The sequence below is a fragment of the Aulonocara sp. 'chitande type north' Nkhata Bay genome, linkage group LG15, assembly GCF_057382095.1.
Source record: "Aulonocara sp. 'chitande type north' Nkhata Bay isolate Kocher_YH1m ecotype deep benthic linkage group LG15, A_spYH_male_GT1.1, whole genome shotgun sequence".
Lineage (NCBI taxonomy): Eukaryota > Metazoa > Chordata > Actinopteri > Cichliformes > Cichlidae > Aulonocara > Aulonocara sp. 'chitande type north' Nkhata Bay.
This window is the reverse complement of record NC_141358.1, coordinates 25,856,487-25,870,765: the sequence shown is the minus strand read 5'-3', so window position 1 is coordinate 25,870,765 and position 14,279 is coordinate 25,856,487. Positions and strand designations below refer to the sequence as shown.

Here is a 14,279-nt window from a genome sequence, read left to right as displayed (position 1 = left end):
CCTCATATTGTGGATGGATTATCTTAGTTGTTCTCCTGACTAAAGTTTGGTCCATTTAGCATCCTACCATCCGATTGTATTTGTCCCTAACCATCGGGAAACCTCACATTAACTTTTATTGAGTGGAAAAAGGTTAGCGTTCATCCTCCAGCTTCAATGTGTTTATATTATGCTAACTATAGCTGTGTAGCTAGCCTCCACGTAGCACATAATTATATACCAGCCAGCCCAACTTCAGTAACCCTACAAATGTCATTACTGTTTAGTTTTGTCTTCATTTATGTCAGAAGTGATAGCAGAGCTGTACATTTTAATTTTTCAGAAATCCCTCCATCAAAACATGGTATATCATCTTTAGATGAAAACTAGCGAGCTAACTCTCTGCTAACTTCTAACTCTGTTAAATATCATAAATTCTCTTTTCATGGATGCCTGGATGTTAAACTTAATCGTTACCCCTGGTAGAGCAGCCACACTGATCATTTTATTAACGATGAAAGCATTTAGACAGTCTGTAACTCTCAGTGATGCTGCACGTCACACTTAAAAGACTGAATTCAACGTGTCATGATGACTGATCAGAGGCAGCACGGTGGCACGGTGGTTAGCACTGTTGCCGCACAGCAAGAAGGTCCTGTGCGGCAACAGGACCACCTGATGGTGGAATTGAACTCAGGACCTGAGTTCAGAAAGTTCAGGTCTTTCTGTGTTCAGAAAGACCTGAACACAGGTCTTTCTGTGTGGATATTGCATGTTCTCCCTGTGTTTGCGTGGGTTCTCTCCGGGTACTCTGGCTTCCTCCCACTGTCCAAAGACATGCACTTAGTGGGGATAGGTTAATTGGTTAATCCAAATTGCCCATAGGTGTGAATGTGCAAGTGAATGTGAGTGCAAATGGTTGTCTGTCTCTGTGTGTTGGCCCTGCGACAGACTGGCGACCTGTCCAGGGTGTACCCCGCCTCTCGCCCTATGACAGCTGGGATAGGCTCCAGCGCCCCCCGCAACCCTGAAAAGGATAAGCGGAAGCGAATGGATGGATGGATGGATGATCACTGATCAGTAGCCACGAGTGCTTTTCACAGTGAGCTGAATAACACCTGCAAAATGACAGGCTATTTTACTCAGACTGAAACCTCCATCAGTCATGGAGGATATTTGAAAGAGAGGTGTACTTTACTTGCGACATGGATGAGCGCGCATAAGGCATACATGCCAACCCTCCCGATTTTTCCAGGAGAATCCCGAATTTCAGTGCCCCTCCCGAAAATCTCCCTGAGCCACCATTCTCCCAAATTTCTCCCGATTTTCCACCCGGACAACAAAATTTAAAAACCATATCCCAGATTTCATATCGCAGCCCAGCCAATTTCAAACAATGGTGGCAGCTACTTAGTTTCAATATTACTCTTATTACTCTTTCTGGGTCGTAAAACAAACTTTTAACAGATTTTCAGTCAAGAATGTAGCTGTGTAACCTTCAAATATCTGAGCCAGCAAGAACAGCGAACTCCCAGCTAGGGATGGGTATTGATAAGATTTTCACGATTCCGATTCCCTTTTCGATTCTGTTTAACGATTCGATTCTTTATCGATTCTTTTTAAAAAAGGAGAACACTAAGGTCGATTAGCTTAGAACTTTGTTTTATATCTTCTCGCTGAACAAGATAGAAATTTAGGAGTTATCTTAACCTTCCTGCCTTCTTGGGACCTTTTTGTGCCACTGCTATGTGTTAAATGGCTGCCATTTCCACTGTGTTCAGTGGAATATAACCAAACTTGCCACAGGATAGTTTTTACCTGTCAATGTTAATATTCCAGTGTGAATTCCTTAAATCAGCCTAAAATGGCTGAGCAGCAGAAATCCCCACACCCATCACCCTGGGGACCATTTTCTGCCCATTGACTTCCATTATAAACGCTATTTTTCAACCCCAAATTATCATCATATGATTTTATTTTTTCTTCTTTTCTTGGATGTCAATGAAGACTCAGGGCCTTGAAGTTTTAATTTTTAAATTGCAAAAAAAATGCAAAAAAATAATGGCAGGTCAAAATGTATGTTGGTGCCAATCTTTGGTCCATCTAAAGGCCTACTTATAATGACAATCACATATTACTTCAACTGGTTTTTTGTGGAAATATTTAGTTTCGTTTTTTGGTTTTTGGGGCTTATAACACAGGGCGCTCATGTAATAACACTGGGATTTGAAGGGTTAAAACAACGAAAATATAATTAAAACTTTACATGAATATTTCAGGGAGAAGTAGTTTTACAAGGTTGGCTAATTTAAAGTGGAATAAAATATGGATATATGGTCTTTTTATGGCGTGGCTGAGAATGGTCCCTAGGGTGATGGGTGTGAGTTTTTTAAAGGATGGCAGGAGGGTTGAGTGACTTATATATAGACGCTACCGGTAGACTGCAGCAACAACTGCCAGCATCTGAGCCAGACTCTGTCTGTCTCATCATGGTCACCTAAATGCACAGTAATGGCAGGTTTTGTAATAAGGCAGATCGCACTAACATAATATGCACTGTTAGTTGATTATTTACCTGCCGCGTTAACGGGAGAGGACCTTCAAACGTTACCGTTGCTGCTGGGTGAGATTCACGAGTCCGGAGCGGAATTAAAAACACGACATTCATTTAAGGTCATCGCGTGTTTTGTGAGCAAATGCTTTTGCATATTCATAGTGTTTCCTCCCTTAAATGAAATAGCTACTTTGCAAGTATTGCAAGTTGCCCTGTTGTCATCCATTCTCGTAAAGTATAGCCAAACTTTTTAGCGTTTGAGCCGCTTACACGCCGTGTTTCCTGCCAGGTAAATGACGCTCCGCAACGTGGTGACGTCATTCGGGGCGACTGGAATCGATAAAGGAATCGTTTGCAAAAATGGCAAACAATTCCAAGGAACTGAAACAGTGGGAACCGGTTCTCAACAAGAACCGGGTTTCCATACCCATCCCTACTCCCGGCACATCGTTTGCAGACCGCCCGCGGTCTTTAACTAGTCAGATTAAACATGATATATAAGTCACTTAAGATAACTTAAAAATGTTATTGTTTGGCTTTTTTCAGTGTTTTATTTGTTCGTGAGTAAATCGGTTTGGCTAAGATTAAAGTTAGTAGATTAGATTAGATTAAATATAACTGTTTTAATCCCTCGGGAGGATTACTCTGGGGTTTTCACACAGCTGAATAAACATGGATGGATGGAGGGATGAATAAACATCAAACAGAAAACTGATTAAACAGAAGTGTGAGATGGTCGAGAATTTACGGCAGCGTACGGTCATATTTTAGATAGCAAGGAGCAGACGGCAGAGTTTCACTCCACCGAGAGAGCTTGTGACGTAATTCTGAAGGGTAGACGGTCAAATTTCACAGTCGCTCACTTCCGGCCTACCCGGCTTTCGGAGGACCTGGCCCACGTAGACCACAAAGGCCAGGTCCTCAGGAGGATGCAGCCTGAATTTGGACATCCCCGCTGTTTCCGGCTGGACAGTAATAACGGCGACATTAAGCTTATTTTATCTGATAAATAAACACTGTAAAATTCACGTTACTAACAGGCTAATGCTAACAGCTAACCAAGGTTCAACTTGCTTGTGCTGTGATGATGGGTTATTATTGATGATGTCATCAGCAATTGTAACAACCCTTTTGGGTTATAGCACCACTGGGGGGGGGGGGTTGCCCTACTATTGTAATAGCTTTGGGAGTCTCCTAGTGGGTGTGTGTTGTTAGTGGCAGCCACTCCATGCTGCTCGTGTTCCATTCTCAAAGAAAACCTTACTGTTGTAACAGGCTGGCGCCGGCAATACGGACGTCCTGAATATATGATACCATACAGCTCTGGGTCCTTTCTGCTTACAGTACTATTTTGGTGGTTAACAAATAAATAAATAGTAGAACTTCAGAAACCTTTGTGGGAAGTATTGTAATGCTTCAGTAAATTCTGTTTTGTCAGTTTGAATTATTAATTACAGTATAAATATGTAAAATTGGCAGCTTTGGGTTGAGCAACATGTGGTTAGCTTCTAGTTTGGAACTCGGCGAGGGAAAAAGGTCTTCTGAGAAAGAAAGAACAACAAAAAAGAACTTTTACATTAGAAAACGTCCCATTTCTTCCTTTTTCCCATCCATTTCTATAAATACTGAACATGAGAACAGCTTTGATGGTGACTAACACTCACATAGAGGACAGAGGAGGTTTCTTTGTGCGAAAAGTTGTTCTTTAAGTGAATTAACATCTTGACCGATGAAAGAAAGACTGAGAGAGTTTGAGGGAGCTAGTGCGGTGGATGAAGAGAGAAAAGGATAATTGTGTGTCCCTGCAGTGAAAGACTGTTATTCTTTGGTGCTGCTGAGAGGCGGTCATTGTTTAGTGGAGTTTACAAGTGGGACCGGTCATGAGAGATCACACATCCCGATAGTCGCCCTCAGACCTGACATCCACGAGCTGCCGGAGGAGGCTTACCCAAGATTATCTCCCGGATTCGACAGGAAACTGCAGAGAGATGAAGCCCATCTGGTCGCTGTGTCTTTATCTGTTCATTTATCATCTGTAATAGCCCAAAACATCCGAACCATTATATAAAATTCCAGGTTTGTGCTTTTTGTTGTTTGGCCTGGTCCAGTAAAAGGACTCTAGAGAATTAAAAAGCTAAAATCTGCCTCAAGGTTTGTTGATGTTTTATTTGTACACTTGGTCTCAGAAATCTGATTGAGACTAAACAGAACATGAAGGAAACTTGCAGTCAGCTCCAAACGTATTTGTATAACCAAATTTAAACCATTTTAAACCAAACAATCCAGACGTAACTCCAGTTCAGTCACCAGATTGCTCCAAATGTTCCAGCCTTCGCTCGTGCTTCCAGGGGTTATTTGTGTATGGCTACTGCCCATTCTTGACCCGTGATGTTGTCTGCAGCTTGACTTCTAATGCATTGTGTATTTTTGGATTCTGTCCTTTGCTTCCCCGGTTGCCTGCGTGCGTGTCGACTCACTGTTTGCTTATTGAACTAAAAATGCTGGACTTCAGTTTGTTGTTTTGATCCCTGCTTCCAAGTCCAGTTTGGTCCACGGCCATTACAGTGTTTACGAAGTGGCTGAAAGGAAGGAGTGGTTGGCTTAATCTCCGCTTACAGCGCCTCATTTTGTGTGGTTGCTGGTGTTATTGACTTGATTTAAAACATGTTGCATACATGTGTATGTAACATACATAAGTGGCTGATATGATGCTGGTGTTAATGCTCGAGCTGGTGCATTATGTGATATTTACTGTGTGATCGTATCCCAGTGTTTCATGCGTGGTGCCAGCTGACAAAAATACATTTTTCTGCATAGCTGGTTACTGTGGAGTTAGGTATGTGGTCCCATGAGGCTGGGGCCTAACTGGGGATTTATGCTTCAGATAAGTACCTACACGCCAGGTCAACGCTGCCTCTAGCTGGCCTGTTCCCTACCATTGATTCCTCCTGTTCATTTCTGGCTACGTTTTCATTCAGGAAATAACAATACATGTGTCACTATATTAAAATAATCATAACTTCAGTATAAGGACTCACAAATGTGGCACTGTCACTTGGTTTTTGCTCTCTCTGTAGTAGAGTATCACTTCCTCTTCCTGTTCCAACACACAGTGCTGTTTTTCTAGCAATTAAATTAAAACCCTTTAGATAAATTCTTATTTCATAGTGTAATCCTCACGTGCTTCATCAGAAGCACACTTTTCATGTACTCACTCGCTAATTTACAGCCAAAGTATTCACTCACCGTGTCTTTATTGTTTTGCTAGCTTAGCTTAGCTCATAGCCGACTCGCTAGCAGCATGGCCTCTTCACCTGTACCCCCTGCACTTTCCTTCTCATTGTGTGAGATGTTTAGTTACTCCTCAGCCTCCTTTAGCAGTAATGATACTTATTGCAGGGTTTACCATACAATATAAAGCACCTTGAGGTGACTGTTGTTGTGATTTGGTCCTGTATATATAAAATTTAATTGAATTGAATTGTTGTCGGACATCTCAGGATACATTACAAAAAAACATGAAAATATTTTTTAATTTACTAAAATCAAAAAATTTCAACCAATTGAAACGATTCTGTGAACTTGAAAAACTGAAATAAAATGAACAGAGGAAATGTCCTTAGTTGTAGTTAATTTTATTACAGCTTGGCTTACGAGTCAGTGATGGACATGTCTGACTCTATACGACTGTGACTGACGGCTTTCAACAAGTTCACCTTAGAATCTAAATCAGCCCTTGAAGGATGCGATTGGAACGGATGGTTAATATAAATAATGCGCAGCACATAATCTAATGTTACTGAAACATCAAACATGATGCTGGATTTTATTACATTGGCAGTGCAAGCAGGGATGGTCAGCCTGTGGTGACTTCAAGGTTTTTCTCAAAAAATAGGCGAGCGACTTGGCGCTGATATTTGGAAATATCAGCACTGAATCATACTTTGAGACGTGACTCCCCAGCCTTCTTCAAGTTCTATTAAATCCCCCTCTCTCTCCTCCGTTGCCCCTTCCCTTCCCTGTTCCCATGGTTTTCCCAGGCCTGCTCTCCCAGGGTGTTTGACCTGACTTCGTGCCCCTCTATGCCCTCTTTCTGCCCCTTTTGGTGCTTCCTGCCCCCTGCTACTGCTACACAGGCTCTTATTGTAACAGAGCCTACGCTGTCACTGCCCATCGCACATCAGCACAAAAAATAAATGCACACGACACATACAACGCACACATGCACACCACAGCAGAGAAACAGAAGAGGAGAATCCCGATCACCTGGAGCTCCACGGCCTGTCTGATTTATCGGACAAAGGTGCTGCTGAACTTCATTTCCCACACATTCCAGTTGTGAACACTGTGTGTGAATGTGTTCTTATACGCATGCATGTGTGTGGTGTGTGTCGTGTCAGTCTGATGGAAGTGCCCGAGCCTCCCGAGGTGAGACTAATGCTGAACAGGACGTCGGAGAGAACAGAGCAGCTCTTGCTACAAACATCAGCTCTCACACCTCCCGACATGAAGACAGGAGGGTTTTGTTTCAGTGATGGGGGGCGAGGTTGATGGACAGCATTTTACTCTTTAAATGTTGACTGAGGGAAAATAAAATAGTTACCAGAAGAAGAAAAGGTGCCGAAACTTTGAGCTTTCAGCAGGCTTGTCACGTTTCTTTCTTTTGTAAATACATTTAAATGTAAATCAAATTAATTAATTAATCAGTAAAACGATTAAATTGTACTTCATGTAAGTGGAAACATACTTATGTTTCATCTTCATGTCTATATTTTATTTCTTTTGTACTTAAAATAAGAAAAAAAAATGGATTTGGATGCAGCTCTGTCCCTAAAGATCGAAGGAAGAAATGACCCAAACACCAGCCACAGAAGTTCAAATATTCTCACGAGGATGGAGGATGATGATGGTGTGAAGCACGCTAAAGTCTCAGCAGGCCTGCGCTGGACTAATAAAGAGTTTATAAAAGCACTTCAGTGTGTGTGAATTTCCAGACTGGGTGTTGCCTCTGATAAGTTCAAAACCAGACGAGTTGTATCAGTGCAGAAGGGACGACTGTGGGCGAGAGAGATAAGGAAAGAATGGGAGAAATCTACACCAGCTCTCTCTTTCTTTTCCCAACATGTGATGATGGTTTAATTAAACTTCACACAGAATTACCGTCATTAGAGAAAGAACACGTCCGCTGAAGGCTCTGCAGACACGTTTATCCACACAGCAATACTCACCTCCAGGTGTGTACAGTATAAATCACCTGGTTATATTAATAGACTATGTTCAGTTTAAACCAGTTTAGTTTAAATCATACAGCAGCACTCCTTCAGGTGATTTATGTTGTAAATCTGTTCAAAGCAAAACTGACTTGAGTCCTTTTTTATTTAGATTGGTTATTATTTCCAATGTTCTAAACACAATTAGATAACTAAATTTTATATATATATATATATATATATATATATATATATATATATATATATATATACACAGTGTTGGGGGTAACGCGTTACAGTAACTACGTTATTATTGTGGTAACGAGCACGGTAACTAGTTATTATGCCAAAATCAGGAACGCGTTAATCATTACTGGGATTTAGATAGGCTCCTTATTCGTTACTTCGTGTGGTGGCTATGGCGGAGCTTCCACAGATTCAGTAACATTAGCAAGTGGTGGAGGCCAGCAGGTGGATGAGGGAAAGGGGAGGCAGGAGGAGGAGAGACCCGAAGCGGCTGAACTTCAGGTAAGAAGTTATGACCTGCAGTCTATCTGGGTCAGATATAAACCAAGTTTAGGTGGAGTTTATTTTCGTTGTGCTGACTTTTTATAGTCAGTTACATTAACTCGTACTGCGTACTAGCTAGCATGACAGAGTTTCTATACAGCTGGGTGGGTGCTATGATGTTACTGATACTGAACTTTGTTTTATTCATAAGGTTAATTATTAGAGTTGCCAACCGTCCCGTAAAAAATGGAATCGTTCTGTATTCAGAGAAAATATTACGCGTTTTGTAATATTTTCGTTTCGTATTGAGGTGAAAAGGAACACAGTTTGTCCCGGACTTCAGCTAGAATGAAAAAGACACAAAGCTGTATTTATTCTGTGTCTTTGCTGCACAGCTGCCTCCTCTCCTCTTATTCTCTCTCTCTCCCGTTTCTACTTCAATCATGAAACTGATCAATGATCAGCTGATCAGCTTTTCTCTCTTGTTTGTTTATTGCCCACTTCGCGCCAGAAAGAAGAAACCAATGTCGCGCTAAACAACAGCAGCACGTTTAAGCTGTTGTTAGAATTTATTTAATATTAATTTCTAGTATCAGCTGATGTTTGCTGGAGCCACAGCTGTAAAAGCTGCTGGTCATGATATGGTTTGGTTATGTGGTGAGAGGGAAACATGAAGATGAAACCAGGAGATGTCCTTACTGAATCATCAGAGCTGAACAGGTGATGGAGAAACAGGTTTACCTTTTAGGTGACATGAATGAGGTGAAGGGAAGTTATGAACTGTTTCTGAGAGACAAATAACCCCAGGATCCTTTTCTATGTAGCTGACAGCTGGTAACTGTGCAGGGGCGGGTCTAGCAAAGTGTTGCCAGGAGGCCAGTTAGGGCGTTAACAGGGAAAGGGGGGCACAAAGAAATACTTTTTTCTTATTCTCATTTAAAATGTCTAGCTTTTAAAAAGTAATTATCTGAATCTTACAACAAACGATTGATACATATATACCATCAGAACAGTGTACATCACTGTCACAACAGTGTTTGTTTTCATTCAAAGGCTTTATGATTTTTCCTATAATGGCGGACCGGTCAGTCAAAACGCCCGGGCCGATTTTTTTGTCCCAGTCCAGCCCTGTATGCAGCTCATCTGCAGTCTGGTGTTACCTACATCTTCCTATTCAGAAGGAAGAATTTCCGAGCTCTGAGTACAATCGAAAGCACCACGACTGCAGTTTTCGTGTTGGTAGAAGTAACTAGTAATGTAACTAAGTTACTATTTTAAAGTAACTTCACCTTCAAGTGCGGGATCTACCAAGGAGATGCTCTGTCCCCACTGCTGTTCTGCATAGGCCTGAACCCCCTCAGTGAGATATTTGACAAGACTGGCTACGGATACTGGCTACGGATACCGACTACGCAACCGAGCTTTTGTCAGCCACCTCCTGTACATGGATGACATCAAACTGTATGCCAAGAGTGAACGAGACATCGATTCACTGATCCACATCACCAGGATATACAGCAATGACATTGGGATGTCATTCGGGCTGGAGAAGTGTAGTCGGATAATAACAAAGAGAGGGAAGTCAGAGCGGAGGGGATCAAACTGCCAGAAGGCAACATTGCAGACATAGAGGACAGTTACAAGTACCTGGGGATCCCGCAGGCGAATGGGAACCATGAAGAGGCCGCTAGAAAAGCTGCAACCACCAAGTACCTGCAGAGGGTCAGGCAAGTCCTGAGGAGTCAGCTGAACTGTAAGAACAAGATCCGGGCTATCAACACCCACGCCCTGCCCGTGATCAGGTACCCTGCTGGTATAATAAGTTGGCCAAAGGAGGAGATAGAAGCCACTGACATAAAGACAAGAAAGCTCCTTACCATGCATGGAGGGTTCCACCCCAAGTCCAGCACCCAGAAACCCAAGAAAGAGGAGGGAGACGAGGAACCATCATGGAAGGACAGGCCCCTGCACAGTATGTACCACCGGCAGATAGAGGAGGTGGCTGATATCCAGAAATCCTACCAGTGGCTGGACAAAGCTGGACTGAAAGACAGCACGGAGGCACTAATCATGGCAGCACAAGAACAAGCTCTGAGTACAAGATCCATAGAGGCTGGGGTCTATCACACCAGGCAAGACCCCAGGTGCAGGCTGTGTAAAGATGCCCCAGAGACAATCCAGCACATAACAGCAGGGTGCAAGATGCTAGCTGGCAGGGCATACATGGAACGCCATAACCAAGTGGCCGGCATAGTGTACAGGAACATCTGTGCCGAGTATAACCTGGAAGTCCCGAGGTCAAAATGGGAGATGCCCCCAAGGGTGGTGGAGAATGACCGAGCTAAGATCCTGTGGGACTTCCAGATACAGACGGACAAAATGGTGGTGGCTAACCAACCGGACATAGTGGTGGTAGACAAACATGAGAAGACGGCCGTAGTGACCGATGTAGCGGTTCCGAATGACAGCAATATCAGGAAGAAGGAACACGAGAAGCTGGAGAAATACCAAGGGCTCAGAGAAGAGCTCGAGAGGATGTGGAGGGTGAAGGTAACGGCGGTCCTTCGGCAAGCGCGTACGCTAAATTGGATACGATACAGAGAAGATTAGCATGGCCCCTGCGCAAGGATGACACGCAAATTCGTGAAGCGTAACGGTGGTCCCAGTGGTAATCGGAGCACTAGGTGACTCCCAAGCTAGGCGAGTGGCTCCAGCAGATCCCGGGAACAACATAGGAGATCTCTGTCCAGAAGAGCGCAGTCCTGGGAACAGCTAAGATACTGCGCAGGACCCTCAAGCTCCCAGGCCTCTGGTAGAGGACCCGAGCTTGAAGGATAAACCGCCCGCAGGGGCGTGCTGGGTGGGTTTTTTTTATATACATATGTGTGTGTGTGTGTGTGGGGGGGGGGGGGGGGGGGGGGGGTATAAACATGCAATAATATAAGCATATAGTATTTATATCAATAGATCTGGTTTTAAAGTGCTTGATAAGTGTGTCATTTTGCTGCATGTAGCAGAGTAACACAATGAAAAGCACAATTTAGCTAAATAAAAAAAATGAAAGTCTCAAATTATATACCTATAAAAATATTTTATGATATTTTGTATTGCATATCAACAGTGACGGCTAGGCAGTGTGAGAGTTAGAAAATATGTGTTCAAATTCTGAAAACACTGAAATATGGAAATATTGCATAGTAACTGTTGAAGGAAAGAAACATTTATTTATTCTCATTGCAATTTACTGAAACAGACATTTAAATAAAACAAAATCATAATTTTCCAGTTTTAGAAGTTTTATCAGAGCATTGAGTTTGTTTGCATTGTTGTAAACGTCTTTTCTTTGTTTCAGAGCTTAAATCCTAGTAAAAAGATTTTAACCCCGCGAAGCCTGAGCCGTCAAATAACTGCCAGAAAACTATAATTTTGTCTGGCAAATAAAAAAAATTACATTTAAATGTCGGTTTATATTTATAAAATACCTTTGAATTTAAATATGTTTTTGTACAATTTATTGCTTAAAATTGTATGCAAACATGCAAATATGCAGTTTATTCAAGGGAAAACACACACTGATGATGATGACTAAAAAAAACCCATTAAATTTGATGCACTTGGATTAATTACTGCTTTCTATCATTCTCACTTTTTAAAATGATGAGACATGAAAGTCCAGGTACGTGTTGGTAATATAGGAAGGTGTGTGTGTGTGTGTGTGTGTGTGTGTGTGTGTGTGTGTGTGTGTGTGTGTGTGTGTGTGTGTGTGTGTGTGTGATGGAGCTGCTGACAGGTATTTTCTCCAGCCTGGACTGTAACAACCTCACCTCTCACATATTTACTGCAGATTTTCCGGAGAGTTCCTGAGTGTGTGATGAGGTGTTTGGAGATTAGAGGCTTAAACTCCTTCAACACTCTTCCACCTTCATCTCTGCTGGGAACTTCTCATCTTCTCCTCTCAGTTCTCCTCCTCTGCTGATAAAGTGAAGGGTCTTCAAGGGTTCTTCGCTGAGCTGGGAGGTTATATTTACTGACTTATTCCAAGTGCATGCGCATATCTGACAAGGTATAAAAGTTCCAAAATGAACTACAAAAAAAATCCACAGGACTAAACTGGACTGTTACTACACTCGTGTTTCTGAGAGGAAGTCCAGTTCTGCTACAATTCCTGCTCATAGTGCATAGTGCTAATGATTGTTGTTGGGGGGTTTTTGAGCGTCTTAAGGCGACTGCTGTTGTGATTTGGCGCTGTGCTTCTCTCCTTCTGTTTCTGTTCTTGATGAGACAGCTTCTGCTTAACTTAGCTTTTCTTTTCTTAGAGGGGAGGTGGAGGAAAGGTCAGTGGTCAAGTGAGTGTTAAAATGACCCTAAGAGTCAATAACGGTCAGCGTTTACATCTCAGTCGCTCTTCAAACACTCTCTGTCATGTTTTAATACCACAATCTCTGCGAGACATTTAAACACAGCTGATTCACACACATACACACACGCACACACACACATCTGCATCGTGTCCCGATGAGAAACACAGGTCAGGTGACAGGAAGGAAGCGGGGTAGTGCTGCACCTGCAGGTTATTCGTACCGCACGGCTCCCAGAGGACGCGTCTGTGAGCTTCCTTCATCACAACAATGGAGCATTCTGTCCTCAGACAGCAGACATTCATACAGTCTGTGGGAGTGCATTAAAGCTGCTGATAAACACCCCTCAGCCCCACCTCCACCGGCATGCAGACGTCCTGTAAAGGTGTTAAGAACGCGCTTCAGTTTTTCGCTTTGAAAATAAAGAGCTCTCACATATAAAGTGGTCAGATGTCGTTTCTGCATCTACTCTTTGGTTTAAAGTTTCGCCATCGATGTGCTGATGTTTTAATATCTGGTACTGCTGGTGAGCATTTTCAATTAAATCTACTTCCTATCTGAGTGTCGGCAACACAGCACACGATCATCAGCAATACAAGACACATGTAGAGGTTTAAATAATTAAATAAATTGTAATTTTATTGTTGTTTTGGGGGAAAGCAGAACAAATGTGTCAGACTGTTTTAATGCAAGTACAGAATTCACATCTATCCATTTTTCTGAATGCTTATTCTACTCAGGGTCAAGGAGGCTGGCTGGAGGTTGGGTGCGCTCAGAACGGGTCACCAGTCTGTCCCCGGGCTAATTCACAGCAGGAATGTGAAATAATCCAACCACCGCAAAGAATAAAAACATGAATACGCCCTCTAAAGTGTCAGCATATTCATTCCACACCAAACAGAATGTGGTTGGTGCTGTATCGTGTTCTTTTACACATCGGCCATATGTATATGTATTTATAGAGAATATTCAGGACTTGGAGAATTCAGGACTCGGAGGTGTTTCAAGAGATGGTATCTGGGCAGGATGTGTCTGGCTTGGCTTTGTCCAAACACCAAATCACAGGAAGCTGCTAATAAAAACATGTCAGGCATCAATCACTCAATGTGTGTATTCACAGAGAAGCTGATTTCCTTTTACCAGAAGAATCCACAGATCTGCTGTTTCAGAGAGCATCCTCAGACAGCAGGCAAGTTATTTACTGTGCACGTTCCACCACTGTCATGATGCTGTTTAAGATCTAAATATAAATACAATGCAATGCTAATCTCATGAATCCAAATTTCATAGACAATAGAACACAGAAACACGTCCACATCCAGACGTGCATTTCATGGAAGGCCTGCATATTTCAGCAGGAGGATGCTAAACCACAGACTGCATCTACTCCAGCAGCACGGCTTTGTAACAGAAGAGTCCGGGTGCTGAACTGATCTGCTTGCAGTCCAGACCTTTGACCAGCTGAGAACATCTGGAGCATCATGAAACCCACAACAGGACAAAGCAGTGGCAGGACTGCTGAGCAGCTAGAATCCTCCATCAGACCAGAACGGGGCAACGCTCCTCTGTTAAAGTTTACAGCTACTCTCCTCAGCTCACAGATGTAGACAGAAGAAGACGGGATGCTGTGCAGTGGCAACAAGGAGCTGCGCAGTTCCTACAGAACAG

At 42.7% G+C, this 14,279-nt stretch overlaps 1 non-coding gene across 1 annotated transcript; it reads left to right on the top strand.

Annotated features, from left to right (window-relative positions):
• Nucleotides 1-10,809: 10,809 nt before the first annotated feature.
• Nucleotides 10,810-10,916, top strand: LOC147313203 (U6 spliceosomal RNA). Its single transcript, XR_015125217.1, has one exon. It is a non-coding gene; the product is annotated as a U6 spliceosomal RNA (small nuclear RNA).
• The last annotated feature ends 3,363 nt before the right edge of the window (nucleotides 10,917-14,279 follow it).